At 38.7% G+C, this 16,428-nt stretch overlaps 1 protein-coding gene across 1 annotated transcript in view; it reads right to left on the minus strand.

Moving 5' to 3' along the window:
* GPC5 (glypican 5) overlaps positions 1-16,428 on the minus strand; it is a 1,310,602-nt gene that overhangs the window by 985,538 nt on the left and 308,636 nt on the right. The window lies entirely within an intron of this gene.

Raw genomic sequence — 16,428 nt, forward strand, 5'->3', positions numbered from 1 at the left:
GAAACTTGTCCTCAGTGGGTTTGGGGGCTGAGTCACTGGGCTTGGAATGTGGATGGAATGCCGGTGTGTGATCGGGTGCCTTCTGACAATTTTAATTCCTTGTATGGTCTGACTCCTGGTGTCCAGTTAGTTCTTCCTACTCTTTTGTTCTCCTGTGGCCAGAAGCTTACAAATCATCATTAAGGATTGTATTGCCCTACAGTGCTAACTACTATATATTAGACAACTAGGGGCCCAGTGCATGAATTCGTGCACCTTGAAAGAAACTATGGGCTGCAAGGCTGCGGTGGGGGCACAGAGGCGGGTCTCGGTCCATCCTCTGTGCCCCTGCCTGGCCCCTCCTGCCGGCAGCCCTGCCCCCACCACCACTGCTCCCATGCACTGTCAGCGCCAGCCCCGCTCACACCTGCTGATGGTGCAGAGCAATTGGGGCAAGTGCCAGCAGTGGGTACAAGTAGTGGCTGCTGCCCAGATCACCCCTCAGGAGCAGGGGGAGGTGGAGAAGCCCTGAGGGGCAATTGGGGCCAGCAGCTGCCGCTCGCACCCTTTGATGGCACTGAGCAATCGGGGCTGGTGCCAGGCTCTGGCAGCAGGTGCAAGTGCTGGGCGGGACCTCGGCATGCAGGAGCAAAGAATTTTCAGTAACCACCAGAGGCTTGCCCTGATGACAGCAACTGGCGCCTCACCTTGGTCTGGTGCCTCCGCTCACCTGCTCCACCATCCCGCCATGGCCTATGCCCACTATGTTCCGAGCTCTGCTGCCTGCTGCTGACGCCCTCCATGTTCCACATGTGCCCCCTGGTAGTCAGCGCACGTCATAGCGACTGGTTGGTTGGTTGCTCGGTTGTTCTGCCGTTCAGTCTATTTGCATATTAGGGTTTTATATATATAGATAGTATTCCTAAATGTATGGCTTTGTACAAAGAAACATACATTTAAAAAGTTATGACTTCTATGCAAATGTCAAGTGTCATCACATGCTTGTACAATATTTGAGATTAATTTAATTTTTTTCACACCACTCACATGCTCTATACCTGAATTTCCAGTATTTAGATTTCCAGTATTTAAAACAGAGTAAATCATCTACTGATACGCTTATTTGCTCTGATATGAAATTACATAACCTGTAATAAAATAACAGAACAGGCAATCAAAATCCTTAGTACCGGTGACTACGTTATCTCCTTATCCCTATCCAGCCTATCATAATCCATTTGGGCCACTGCAACAGAAATAGTAAAGACTGAATAGCATATAAACAACAAGCCTTTATTCCTCACAGCTCTGGAGGCTGGGCAGTCCAAGACAAGACACCAACATGTTCAGTGTCCTGTGAGAGTCAGAGTCCTAGTTTATAAGGTCTCTTAGCTGTGTCCTCACCTGGGAGAGGGTGAAGGATCTCTCTGGGGTGGTTTTTTTCCAATTACAGTTTACGTCCAATATCATTCTGTATTAGTTTCAGGGATACAGCAAAGTGATTAGGTCAGTGGTTCTCAACCTTGGCTGCACATTAGAATCACCTGGGATTCTTTTTAAAATCCTGATTTCTGGGCCTCATCCCCCGGAATTTCTGTTTCTTTGTTATGGGGTGGGGCCACAACATTAGTAACAAAGAAACAGAATTTCCGGAGGATGAGGCCCAGAAATCAGGATTTTAAAAAGATTCCCAGGTGATTCTACTGTGCAGCCAAGGTTGAGAACCACTGGGTTAGACGATCACATACAGTGTTCCCCTCCATATTTCCAGTACCCACCTGGCACCATATATAGTTATCACAATATCATTGACTATATTTCGTTTGCTTATATCTCTTGACTATTTTATAATTAAAATTTTGTACTTCTCATGTGTTGGGCAACGATTTCATTCATGAGGACTCTGCCTCATGATCTAATTACCTCCCAAAGATCCCTACCTCCCTAAAACCTTCATATTGAAGGTCAGGTTTCAACATATGAATGTGGGGGAGACACAAACATTCAGTGTATAGCATAACTCTTCATCTACGGTGGGAGATGTGAGAACCAGGTTAGGTTTGGGTTCCACCCACTCAGTTGGGAGAGCTGTGTTCAGGCAGTTCTAATCTGTTTGTCACCCTCTCCAAATCACTGGTTTGACATTCACTGCAATAATAAAATATTCTATTTTATGAAATTCATTTCTCAAAAATACTAATCCTTCCATTGAAAAAATACCTGAGAAACCTTTATTTTGACATTTTGCTTCTATTTCATTTGAAGTGCATGAGCTTTTCAAGATATTGTTCCTAAGAAAGACATCTTTCTGTATTTCAGAAGGATACATGACAATTTTCCTTTACCATTTATATGAATAATTTACCCTTCTTTATTTTTTTTGAAAATGACTGAAATCACATGGTAAATTATGAAGCACATAGAATTATAAAAATTGTTTTTCTTCTGATACATACCCTCCAGTTCTCTTCTCCTATAGCTATTTCCATACCACTACCTATATGGCTACATCTTTCTTTGTAAAAAAAACTATATTACACTTCATTTTTTGAATCTAATAACCATTAATTATTTCTCTATTAATGGCATTTTGGCTGTCCCCACCTTATGCTACCACAAACTATGTGTAATGCATACTCTTTTGTTTACAGATGTTAGCATATCTGAGGATTAATTCCTACATGTGGAACAGCTTATTCAATGCCCATATGCATTTAAAACATTGATATATTTTGTCCAATTGCTCTTCAAAGATTTACAAAGAATTGGCCCTCCTATTGGAATACTGAAATACCTGTTCCCGACATCTTAGTCAATGCTGTGAATTATCAAATTTAATTATCTTTATCAGTATAATACAATATTTTAATTTAATTTGCATTTAATTTATGTTAGAAATTATTTTTCAAGTTGAGAATGAGTATTTTTCATATTCTTAAAAGCTCTACACACACACACACATATACACACATGTTATTATATACCATTCTCATAGCAAGCCCTCTAACAGCTGGCGTCCTGTTTACACTGTGGTTCTTTCTACCACAAAGAACATCACTACACTGCCAACCTCTAAAAAACCATGCATCCCAGTTTGAGAAGCACAACTTCACATTAGATGACAATGACTCAATCCCAAACCAACAGCATCATACATGTTTTACTACTTCGCAATACTCCTTTAATTTAAATATCCCATGCTCACTAAAAGAAAATATTAATGCTTGATTCAAAATAATTTAAATGTATTATTTTAAAATGTTGTTGATTTACTGACCCAATATACCTAAAATGGCCCTAGCGGGTTTTGCTCAGTGAATAGAGCATCAGCCTGTGGACCAAAGGGTCCAGGGTTTCATTCCTGTCAAGCTTGGTTGCAGGCTCCTACCCGCTCCCAGTCAGGGCTTGTGCAGGAGGCAACCAATTAATGTGTTTCTCTCACATCGATGTTTCTCTCTTTCACTCTCTCTTCCATTCTCTCTAAAAATTAATAGAAAAATATCCTCCAGTAAGGATTAACCAAAAAAATAAATAAATAAATAAAACAAAACCAATATACCTAAAATGCCTAGATTCTGTCTAGAATAATACAAAAATTGAACAATATTTCATTTATATTCATCATTATCATCTCATACTTAACTTATTTTAAAAGTGTTTACATCATCACATATATGTTAACTAGAGGCCCAGTGCACAGGATTCATGCACTGGTGGGGGGCATGGCCTGCGGGGATCAGCCTGTTTTGGGGGCAGCTGCTCATTCCTGTCAGCCAAGCAGTGCTCCCACTGTGGTAGCACACAAACCACGAGGGGGCAGCTCCTGCATTGAGCATCTGCCCCCTGGTGGTCAGTACACATCATAGCGACTGGTCGACCGGTCATTCTGGTCACTCCACCATTCGGTCGCTGGGCTTTTATTATATAGGTTGTCTGGCCAACTAGCAAAGAGTCTTCAGTTTATTAAAAAGAAGGCCTTTCTTCCTATCAGAACTTCATGGAATGGGGTAAAGAAAGGTACAACTTTGTACCAGTTTAGTTATATCTTGGTTGATGCTGATAGCGAAAACTCAAGAATTATATGAATTTTTTTAAAAATGACTTCTTAAATATAATTATATGCACATGATATAAAATTAAGTTTATAGTGTATAGAGAGAAAAATTTTCTCATTTGTTTTTTTCCCTTCTCCCAACCATTTTTAGAGTTTTGCACTTTATAGAATGAACTGTCATTTGGGGTGCTTTCCAATTTGAAACTCATTTATTTCATGATTCTAAGACGTTTGGGTTTATTCAATACCTCAAAGATTTATAACGCACTCTTTGTGGCTGCCATTACATATAAAACTGATTAAAGTCATAACTTTGAAATACTCAAAAAAAGCTTTGCATTCATCTATCTCCCCAGGAAAACAAAACAAAAAATTAAAACATTTTCTTATTTCAATATAGTCATGAGAAAATGAAATCTGCAGAACAATGAAATATATAATTATATTAGCAATGGAAGTCAAAATGTGAAGGTCAATATACTTTAAATATTACATCCACTAATACATTGCAAGTAGTTTCAAATCAGATTTTGGAAACCCATTCAACAGTACCTAACAAATGTTATTTATTTGTTTTGAAGACTGCACCAGAAAATAAGAATTTTGATGGCTGAGCAATAGAATACAGTGATAACTGATGAGCTGTTCTTATAAAATTAATGAAACTATACTGAAGTCTATTTGAAGAAGAAAGCATTGTAAGTGACTGTTCACTTTCATCTCTCGTCCAGCATTTTATTTTAAAATATAATAAATCATTCACTGATGGATTTATTTGCTCTGATATGGAAATACAGGAACCAGACTAAGAAAAAAAAATGCATGCTGCCTTTATAGTTTAGCAAACACACCTATTTTACTGAAAAGGCAACAGTTTTTCCCATGTAAAATCAATATGAAAATAAAGAATAAAAAAAGGCATTGCTCAGACTAACATAAGAATAGGTATCCTAGAGGCCTTGAAAGCTGCTCTTTTGCAGTAAACACAATCTGGAAGTCACAAGTCTATGGAACTGTGATGAAATCTCTACCCCCAAAGAGATAACTTCTGTGCCAAACAGATGGGAAAAGGTCTTTTAGGTTTCCACTTCAGTGAACTTTTATCTTGCTATCTTTTTTAAAAAAATCTTTCTCTACACACATCTCTAATGGAACCAAGTAACAAGTTAAGAATAGTTTATGTGTGCTGTGTCAGTCTGGTGAGAGACTGAGCAGTTAGACACATGGTAAGGGCTGAGGTTCAACCTAATTTTGTTCTAGGGATTCTGTTTACAACACGTATTTCCTCTGGGAATTTCATGCACGGAGAGAAATGTCTGTAAGTGCAGCAGCCTTAAAATTGTCATTTCACCAAAAACAATTTGGGGTATGATGTACTGAAATTTAGCATGGCTTCAGAGATTTATTTCCAGTGATCAACTCGAAGATGCTGTAGCCAGTGATTGACTATTCCCAAGCTACTGCTTGGGAGTACAATGTCTTCCTTTTATCTCTATGGTGCTTTATCTTTGTATCTTAACTTTTAGTTCTCCCTGGAGAAAACTGATATGCTGCATGGGTACGAACAGACCATGATTCCCCACAACTGGAGTAGTTGAGGAACTGCCTATTAAGATAACATTTCTCTAATTCTAGCCTCAAGAAAGTAATAATTTAAAATACTAATAAGGGACTCTCTTCCTGCTCCCAAGTAAAAAACCCTAATTAATGTTAATTTTCACTAACTCATAAAATAACCTTCACATATGTCTTTGTTTTCAAATGGAAGTTTTCTGATCCATGATAGAAGCCATTCAATGAAGAGAGAAGCTCAATAAACCAGGCTCATTCCTACTAAAGTAAATGAGCATACATTGTTTAATAATAAGATTTAAGAGTTGCTGAATGTTTACTATGCGATCACTAGTATTCTAAAATGTTTATGTGAATAACTATTTAATTCTCAAATATGAGGTACGTATATTTTTCAGTCATGTTTTAAAAATTGAGAAACTATTTTAAAGTATATAATTAGAGATTAATGAATATTCCAGAATTCACATCACTAGTAAGTGCCTAATCTTTTTGTTTTAAATTTTTTTTATTGATTTTTAGAGAGGGAAGGAGAGAGAGAGAGAGAGGGAGAGAGAGGGAGAGAGAGAGAGAGAGAGAGAAGAGAGAGAGAGAGAGAGAGAGACATCAATCAGTTGCCTCCTACATGCCCCCTACTGGGGATTGAACCCACAACCAGGGCATGTGGCCTGACCAGGAATTGAACCATCAACCTTTAGGTATATGGGAGGATGCCCAATCAACTGGGCTGGCCAGGGCGTAATTGCCTAACCTTTACTGAGAACCTTGGTAGCCTGGCTCCTGAGACTCTGTTCCTAACTACTGGACTTTATTTACTGCTTTCTGAATGAATGTCTAGACCAAGTATGTCAAACTCAAAGGCTAACATGGGCCAAATAAACAAGGCATGTGGCCCACGGGCCGTGAGTTTGACATGCTTGGTCTAACCAATGGTCGGCAAACTCATTAGTCAACAGAGCCAAATATCAACAGTATAACGATTGAAATTTCTTTTGAGAGCCAAATTTTTTAAACTTAAACTATATAGGTAGGTACATTGTTATTAACTTAATTAGGGTACTCCTAAGGCTTAGGAAGAGCCACACTCAAGGGGCCAAAGAGCCTCATGTGGCTTGCGAGCCGCAGTTTGCAGACCATAGGTCTAGACTATAACAAAGAAGGGAAGGTTTCATGCTATGTATTCGGGACACAATCATGAAATTCAAGTGGAAGAGAGTGTTGAGAAGGAGAAAAAAATCATCTGAAAGGTTATACACCAATGAAAATAATACAGCTAATAGGCCAACCAAACTTAGAACATTTCATTCAAGAATACACTGGCTCCTGCTGTTTCTTACTTCCAAGTTTGCTGATTAAATTTCCAGGAAAACTTAAAGGTTTTGCAAATAATAATACTTGTAAATATCTGATCAGTGTTTATCTCTCCTACATCCTAATCTACATAAACTCGGTGTCTATTTTGTCCATCACTGTACCCCACTGTCTAAAACAGTGTTTGTGATACCTACTAATGCTATTTTTCTTATGTCTTATTATATTTTTATATTTATTTGTTTTATTATAGAATTTTCAAGTATACACAAATATAGAGAATAAACCCCCTTGTGCCCATAATATAGCTCCTGTAATTATCCACACACACAAACCTTTTTATATATAGTATGGCCCTCTTCCCCCATCTGCTGAATTATTTTAAATCAAATGCCAGACATCATATCATCTCATCCATAAATATTTCAGTTAAGTTATTTTAAATGAATAAATTGAGACTTGTATCACATATTACCCCTTTATCAAAGACTTTACAAATCCCCTTAATCAAAAGAGATTTCTCCCTTATTTGAAAGCCTGTGGGTTATTTTGTGTTTCTCTTACTTCACAAAGTGAACAGATTATGAACATGTTTTGCTGTGTACATATTAGGAACATGTCTACTACCCACTTTTAGATTCTAAGCTCAAAGGTAGAGACAATGTCTTACTCACCCTTGCATCCCATTCAAGGTCTTCTGCAGTATCTTGAGCATTAAATCTAGTTTCTGTCGTCTACCCACCACGCCCAAATAATGGTACAGGATACTAAAATACCTCTGCTTTGTTTCCTCTGAAAAGCAGAGGTATTTTCACATCTTTTAGATTTATTTTGGGGTAGGGGTGGGGGCGGGCTAGAAGAGGTCAATGGGGGAAATGAGGGGACATATGTAATACTTTCAACAATAAAGATTTATTTTAAAAATACAAAAAATAAAATTATCATGACAGGTGATTTACGTTTTAGAAAAACTAATTAAAGACCGTTTATCTAAGGAGAGAAAAAAAGAGATGCTAAAATGGATCGCTTTCTGTTTCCCTTTCAGCTGAGAACAGGACAATGGATGGCATTCCAAACTGAGGTGCTAGACATGAAAAGCAGAGGGCTGAAAACTGGTGTTAAGTCCCTCATCTTGACATCCGCCTTAACAGTGTAAAAGGATTAAGGTCCAAGAGGCCAAACGAGGAAACTTCTTTGAAAAAACGTGTGAACCGCTGCAGTATTCCCTCATTCCTTTGTCCTAAGTGAGAGAAGCTTTGAGGGTTCCTTGGAGTCTGAAGGACTAAAAGGGCTGGTAGTTGATCCAGGCCTAAGAAATTACAGGGCAGACCATTCTTATACTTGAAGTTCCCTGGCTATTGTCAGAGTAGAGGGCAGCTGCACTGCATGCAAGCTGTACTTCCACCAAAATCAGGAGAGTGAGCAAAGTTTCCATAGCTTAGAGTGATCCATGCAGAAGAAAAGGGCCCCACCAGCGGGTGTCCGCAGGAAGAGGTGAGAGGTTTACCCTCAGATGGGAAAGTATGGGAGAAAAGCACTGCCATGAGCACAAAAAGCCCTACATCAGTCGCTCTTAATAGCTGCCAAGCTAGGAAGTATTCATGAGAGACACAACAGTATCAGTCAGAGAGAACGTTCCTTTATCTTACTCCTTCTCTCTCACTTCTGTGCCTCATACCTCCAGCTCCATACTTGGAGAGTCAGAAACATTGCTTGGAGGATACGCAGAGCACAAGGTTGTCACATGAACCAGAGGTTGTTCAGCCCCCACTAAGCCTCCTAGAAAAGTGGTCGGCAAACTGCGGCTCACGAGTCACATGCAGCTCTTTGGCCCCTTGAGTGTGGCTCTTCCACAAAATACCGACTTCTGCACATGGGCCACGAAGTTTCAATCGCACTGTACATGCGCACCCGCACGTGGTATTTTGTGGAAGACCCACACTCGAGGGGCCAAAGAGCCGCATGTTGCTCTCGAGCCGCAGTTTGCAGACCACTGTCCTAGACTGATGCAGTACTAACCAGGGAAGACCAGAAATAGCCACTTTAAGTGAAGTTTGAGTTTTGAGTAAGTTGGACTGGACCATTTCATTACTAAATGTACACTTTTTATGGGACTGAATTTGATTGGGACTGAATTGGGACTCTTTATGGGGCTAATAATAAAAGGTCATTCAGACACCAATATACTAGCCCCCTTATCTATGGGGGATACATTCTAAGATCTCCAGTGGATGTCTGAAATCGTGCACAATAACAAACCCTATGTATTCTATGCTTTTCCTCTATATACATACCTGTGAAAAATCTATATATATAAAAAGCCAATGATTGGAATGCCATAATGACTGAAACGACCGGTCACTATGATGCCCACTGCGGCCAGTGAACCAGGTTGGCTGGCCAGCCAACCTCCCACAGCCCCTCCCCCCATCGGCCCCATCCCTGATTGCCTCCCCACCCCAATAGGGGGCAAGGCCAGCCGGCCAACCTCCTACAGCACCTCCTCCCAGTCGGCCCCACCCCTGATCAGCCCCCACCACCTCATCAGCCCACGGCTCCTCCCCCCAGCCAGCTCCACCCTGATTGGCCCCCCCCACATTAATCGGGGGTGAGGCTGGTTGGCCAACCTCCCACGGCCCTTCCTCCAGTTGCTGACCCTCAATCAGCCCCCCACACCCCATTTGTGGGCGGGGCTGGCCAGCCCACTGTCCATGGCCCCTCCCCATGGCCAGCCCTACCCCCAATCACCCCCCACCCCAATTGGGGGCAGGGCCCACTGGCCAATCGCCCACGGCCCCTCCCCCAGCTGGCCTGGCCCTGATCGTGCCCTGATCGGGGTGGGCCAGCCCAACCCCACCTGTGCACAAATCCGTGCACTGGGCCTCTAGTTTAACTTATAAATTAGTCAGTGTCAGAGATTAAGAACAGCAGCTAATAATAAAATAGAACAATTATAATAACATGCTGTAATATAAATTATGTAATGTGGTCTTTCCCTCTCTCTCAAAATATCTAGAATATTACACTTAATATTTTTGAATCATGGTTGACCTAGTATACCTGGAGGCACAGGAAGTAAAACTATGGATAAGCGGGGACTACAGTAGTGATCAAAAAATTCTGAGAATTGGCCACAATTTCATTATAGTGAAAAGGTAAAAGCAGTCTTCTGAGTGGGTTTAATGAAACAGTTTCTACTTTCACCTTTCGGAGTCCAGTTGCCTGAATATAATGACACATGATTAACAAGAGACACTGACTAGTAAGTTAGTGAGCCAATTGAGAAAGATTCAGAAGAAACTTTTCAGTTCATCAGAGAGATACCATGAAAATACTGACAAATCAATGGCGCATTTTTAGAAGAGAACAAAATGTGTATATTGATCTGAGAAGGATGCCTATTTTCCTAGACTTTAAAACGTGTTTGGGATATCAGAGCTTGGAGCAAAGTTGATAAAGCATGCATCCCCCTTGTTATCATCTACTATATTATGTTCTGCAGAACCAAACTATGGGATAACTACTTCAGGTACTACCATTTACATAAAAATTATCTGCCAAGCAAATATACCAGTGCAAGGCAGAAAGAAATAGCACCCAGTCAAGAATTCTGCAAATATTATGTCCATTACAAACTTAATACATCAGCCTTCCTTGGACTTGTCCCGTTGGACCTAGAATGTATACTCCACAATGTGATAAATTCAACAGGACCTTATAATACAACTAAAACCACACTTTTCATTTCTGTCACAAACAAAACAGAAATGCTTCCCTTACTGGTAATCATAAAGGCAGATCAGATTTTTTACCTTGGGCAGATCCTGGCACTTTTATTCACCTCATCCCAGGTGTTTCATCTGTGATAAAGACAATCATACCTCATATGTCTCTAACCCAGAATACATGAACTTTTTAGAGTTATTTAGACTCCAGTTTCACAATGTCTACAGAAGTGCATATAAGGGGACGTGCAGAATCTTAGGTCAAAGCAATAAAAAAAAGTCAGCATCCAGAGTCAGCACAGGGAGAAGCTTTTATGTGTCACCTCTTTTCTTCTCATTTTCAGGCGCTCAGTTCCATTTTAGACTCAATATTATCCACCCAGGCGTTATCACCAAGCCATATCCCCAATCCCCAAGCCTCTTATTTCTCACTAACACTTGTAAAAAAGTAAAAATTACTCTTCCTCAGAGTCCTTTGTCTTTTAAAACTTAACAATTGGTGTTCAATGATATGAATTAGTCTTGGCCTTTCAAATAATACAGGAACTCTGTTATAAAAGAAATTGCAGTTGAGAAGAGAAAGAAGATACATGACATATAAATGCACGAAGTACTATAGGTGTCATGATGGATTTAGACATTACAATAAATAACAAATGAGGGGACACAAGATAAATATGGGAGTTTGGGAAAGCTGTATACATCAGTGCATGGAGAAAATGACTTAGTTGAAAATTCTTCTATTAATAGTGGGAGTTTCAAGGTCTACAGTAAATTGTTGCAATAGAGTAAAAGTGGGGCCATGTCCTAATCACACCTTTAAAGCATCCTTCAATTCTCAACCAAGGGAGATAGGCCATTGGCATAATAACAATGATGAGTATTAGGAAGGTAAAGTTCAACGATGTTAGAAACTGAATAAGTAGAAATTGCAAGAGAAAAAAATGAAATAGAAAACACACTGGTGGTCACAAAGAAGATACTGCCTTTACACAAGCGACATAGGAAAAGCAACTAGTGGTTACATCAATGAAACTCAAAACAATCTGAGTCCTGATTGTTTTTTAAATGTAGTCCATAACATTTGGAAAGTAGGCTAGGTGTTTTTAAAAATATATATAATTTAATGCAGGAAGAAAAATAAAGATCAAACAATGAGTAAAAGGAAAAAAAGAGGTTACAAACAATTACATTGTCTGGGTGGAAAGAAAACTGATAGTAGATAAGTATAAAATCTCAGCCATTTCTAAGGTTTTACATTTTTATTGATTTTTAAACATTCAATTATAATAATTTGAGAAGAATATATTATCATAGGAGTTCAAAAAGAAATACGCATTACTAAAGAAGCATTAAGGAACATTAACTAAATCAAGATGAAGTAGAAATCATGTGGATTATTCATTTTACTGGGATATTTAACAGCTACTCAGTAGTTTAAGAGTTGTTACAGAGGGCATAAATCCCTGGAGATTGAGGAGAGTTACTGGATTATCTGTCTATTAGTCAAAAGGGGAAAGGAAGCCTTCATAATTAAGTAGCTGTCTCCTGAACTTCAATACCCAGAAAGATGAGTACAAACCATCAAGCAATCAATTTGCAATAACAGAGAACTGAGAACAAAGAGGGACTGACAAGTCTTTCAGAGAACAGTTTTGTTTCATGATGAAGAGACAGAAAGGTATTAAAAGTGTCTTTAAGAGATGGAGACGACATGGATTCTAGTAATACATTTTCATCTTAAATCAAAAACTGAACTGTTGACCTCAATATTGCAATAGAGTATATGATATGCATACAGTCTTTAAAATAATTTGAATTAAAATATATTTTGTTTCACGAATTAAATATTCCTTATCTATGAGAGATATCTGAGATATTTTTATCTATAATCACAAAGGAATTTCACTTCTTTCCATGAGAACAAAGGTAATTTCACCCAATTTTATAGGGTTGTCACAATATTGAAACAATCTGTATGGTTATTCTATTATTCAAGACACCATGTCTGTGCACATAAATAATCTTATCAATCAAGTCCTACAAAAAGGCCGTCAGGAGAAGAAATTTTGCCAACATAATCACTTTGCTCCTATAATGAATAATAGACTCAGTATTGGCCATCAATTTATCTTATTGTTGCATTTGGCATAATTCCTCTGGAGTAAACTTGATGAATATGAAAAAAATAAAAAGATAAATATCTCTATTATCCCCAAATATGACATATGGTCATTTGATATTCATTTTTTCAAAATTTGGTGGCATTATTTAAGTAACTGTAGGTTTCTGAAATGAGCATCATATATAATGACCTTAGTGCTTTCACACTCCAATCACTGTGAGACTTCATTATTTTTTCTCAAGAAAAATGTAGTTAATAATTTAAAATTGTAACATTCACCAGGATTGTACTTTATATTGAATCTTTCTTAGCTAAATTCAATAGTCCAGTATTGAACCATATCCAGTAATGTTTTGGCAACACTATATCAAAAAATTATTATAAAAATAAGAATTGGTTGGAATTAAATGTGAAAATAGCAGTTTTTTTCAAAAAGAAGAAAATAATGCTCCACAATATTAATATCCCTATAACATGGTTTCATTCAACATAAATAACTACAGAGCAAATAAAAATATAAAACTTCCCCCAGTACTTTGTAAGTATATTTGCAGTTTTTACGTAACTCTCCAGAAATAGTCTATGCAGAACCAATATCAATGTTTTTTATTTATTCAAATATGCTGATAAAATATTCTATTTTAACTATTTTTATTTGAAATTATTCCACATTAGCAAATATAAACATGCATCATTTTTTTACTGCCACATAATATTCCATGGAGAATATACCACACTAAATCAACCTGATATGATGGATATTTAGAATTTATTATTAATTTTGTATTGGAAAAAAAACCTGTTCTAAATTTATATCAAGAATTGACTGAGTCATGAAAGAATTAAAAATTCAATTATATTTTACAGAAGTCAAAGTACACATGAGCATTTTCTCAAGATCAAATAGAAAAGAGATATCACCCAATCAAGTTACTTTGGAGCATTAGGGAGTCAAGTTTTGGGGTAACTAAATGAGATAATGTTTGTGAAATATTATCTAACTACTAGGGATCCAGCCCACAAATCTGTGCACCTTGAAAGGAACTGTGGGCTGCAAAGCTGTGGTGGGCACAGAGGCGGGTGTTGGCCCATCCTCCGTGACCCTGCCCAGCCCCTCCTGCCGTGAGCCCCTCCCCCCGTCTGCCAGCAGCCCCGCTTCCACTGCTGCTGCTCCCACCGCTGCCGGCACTGGCCCCGCTCGCACCTGCTGACGGTGTGGAGCGATTGGGGCCGGCGTCAGCAGCGGGTGCTAGCAGCGGCTGCTGCCCCAATTACCCCTCAGGAGCAGGGGGCGGTGGAGAAGCCCTCAGGGACGATCAGGGCCAGCAGCCGCCGCTAGCGCCCATTGACAGCACCAAGCAATCGGGCCGGGACCGGGTGCCAGCAGCTGGTGTGAGCACGGCTCTGGCGCCAGCAGTGGGTGTGAGTGGGGTCGGCACCAGTAGCAGATACGAGTGCCGGGCAGGACCACAGCGCATGGGAGCGAAGAATTTTTAGTAACCTCCAGAGGCTCCCCGGATGATAGCGATGGGTGCCCCACCTTGTTCTGGTGCCCTTGCTCACCAGCTCCACCATCCAGATGTGGCCAATGCCCGCCATGTTCCACAGCTCTCCCGCCTGCTGCCAATGCCTGCCATGTTCTGTGCACACCCCCTGGTGGTCAGCGCACGTCATAGCAACCAGTTGTTTGGTTGTTCAATTGTTCGGTTGTTCCGCCATTTGGTCTATTTGCATATTAGGGTTTTATATATATAGATTAGAAAACAATCAGGGCTAAAAAAAATGTTCATTTTGGAAGTAGCCCAGAGATGGTGGTCAGGGGCCAGTGTGTGAGGCCAACCAAGGGTTGTGGAAGTAGCTTGAGGACCCATGAGATAGGGATGAAAGAGAAGAATTATGCTCAGGACAGAGAAATGTCAGTTACCAGGAGGAGACAGAAAGGCTGTTTGAGAAAAGATTCAGGCAAAGTGAAAGCTGCTCCCAGAAGAGTGGGGTCACACAGCACACTCAGGAGTGGCTAACGAACAGAAGGCCAGGTGGTCTAGGAAAGGGGAGGCATGAGCTGGAAGCAAATGAGAATAATGGCAATCACTCTCCATCAGAAATGTGGGCACTTTCTTTGGAGAATTCTTACTATAGATGAGCTATCGTTATTCATAAACTGTGAATGAGGTCTTAAAAATGTATAATGCAGAAGAAAATATATTCTTTGGGTTGAAAATACTATCCTTCTAAAAAGTTTTCTCAATCATTGACATTTCCCACAATATGTCCTATTAACAAACCTCAGACCAAATAGTCAGAGAGGAATGGGGCTAACTGAAACAAAGGTTCTTGCAGCTCTAGAATCCCATGATTCTATACTATAATATAATTAATTTATATCAAATCTATATTATATACTAAAGCATTAATTAATCACCATGAGATTCTCAGTAGCACCTGTAGAAAAATTGTTAATACACAGAAAAGTTCAATTCCAGTTTGAACAGTATGAAAAGAGAAAATATAACTCAAAATAGAATTTAATCACTAGATCTAAGTGGCGGAAATTTTATTGGCATCATAATACTACAGGCAAAATACTATGCATGATGACTGCTCTCAGTAAAGGCAAGGAAGGTATATTTACAAAATATGGTCCAACATTCAAAGAGCAAAATGGAAAAAAAAAAGAGCACTGGCCATGTTGACCAAATATTTTATTTTAAATTATTCTTTAAATTATTGAATTAAGAAGTAATTATTTAAAGTTAATTATAGTTCTATGAGGTATTCAGATATAAATTGCAAATTAATTATTTAAAATCAGAAATGGTTATGATCACCCAGAAATATGTAAATAGCTCTTATTATATAAATTTATATTAAAATAAATTACAGTCTATGTTTATCATAGCAATTTTACTTGTTATATGACCTTTCCAATGAACTCATCACTCTTGTGGCAACTAAACGACCTATCTCTACCTGGAGTAGGCATCTTTGTAAATCAGAAAGCTTAACACTCTACCTTTCTTTTTGCACATTGCTAAAAATAAAACACACAAAAATATCCAAATCCAAACACAATATAAGCTGACATTCTATAATAATCACCAGCATTGGAAAATCAAAGGACTGATTTCCAGCCAATTATGTTAACCATGGTTATATATTATAGAGGGAGAAATTTAAACTTTGTCAAGCTCAGGGGATTACTTGAGAGTACAATCAATTATAGGAAGCAAAAGAAAATAAACTGTCAAAGAAATTCTAGACAGTGAGGAAAAAAGGTAAAAGTTCAATTTCACTCCCAAGTTTGAGGAACAATTGACAACATACAAATAAACAATGTTTTCAAACAGACATACATAAAAGCACCTACTCTTTCTTATCTAGTCTCTCTCTCTCTCTCTCTCTCTCTCTCTCTCTCTCTCTCTCTCTCTCTCTCTCCTCTCTCTCAGAGGTACTTATAGGGTAAACATATAACTAATGCTGATTCACAAATCCATATATCAATGAATCTTTGCATAGATATTCACATTTCACTGAATTTCCTCATTTTCTAATATTCATAAAGTTAAACTTAAAAAAATAAAATATTTTATAAACAACAAATATTTAGATAGAAGGCAAGTGATACTTGATTGAAAAAGTAGAATTTTGGGGTAAGTCATAGA

Source organism: Myotis myotis, unplaced genomic scaffold (assembly GCF_014108235.1).
Source record: "Myotis myotis isolate mMyoMyo1 unplaced genomic scaffold, mMyoMyo1.p scaffold_m19_p_3, whole genome shotgun sequence".
Lineage (NCBI taxonomy): Eukaryota > Metazoa > Chordata > Mammalia > Chiroptera > Vespertilionidae > Myotis > Myotis myotis.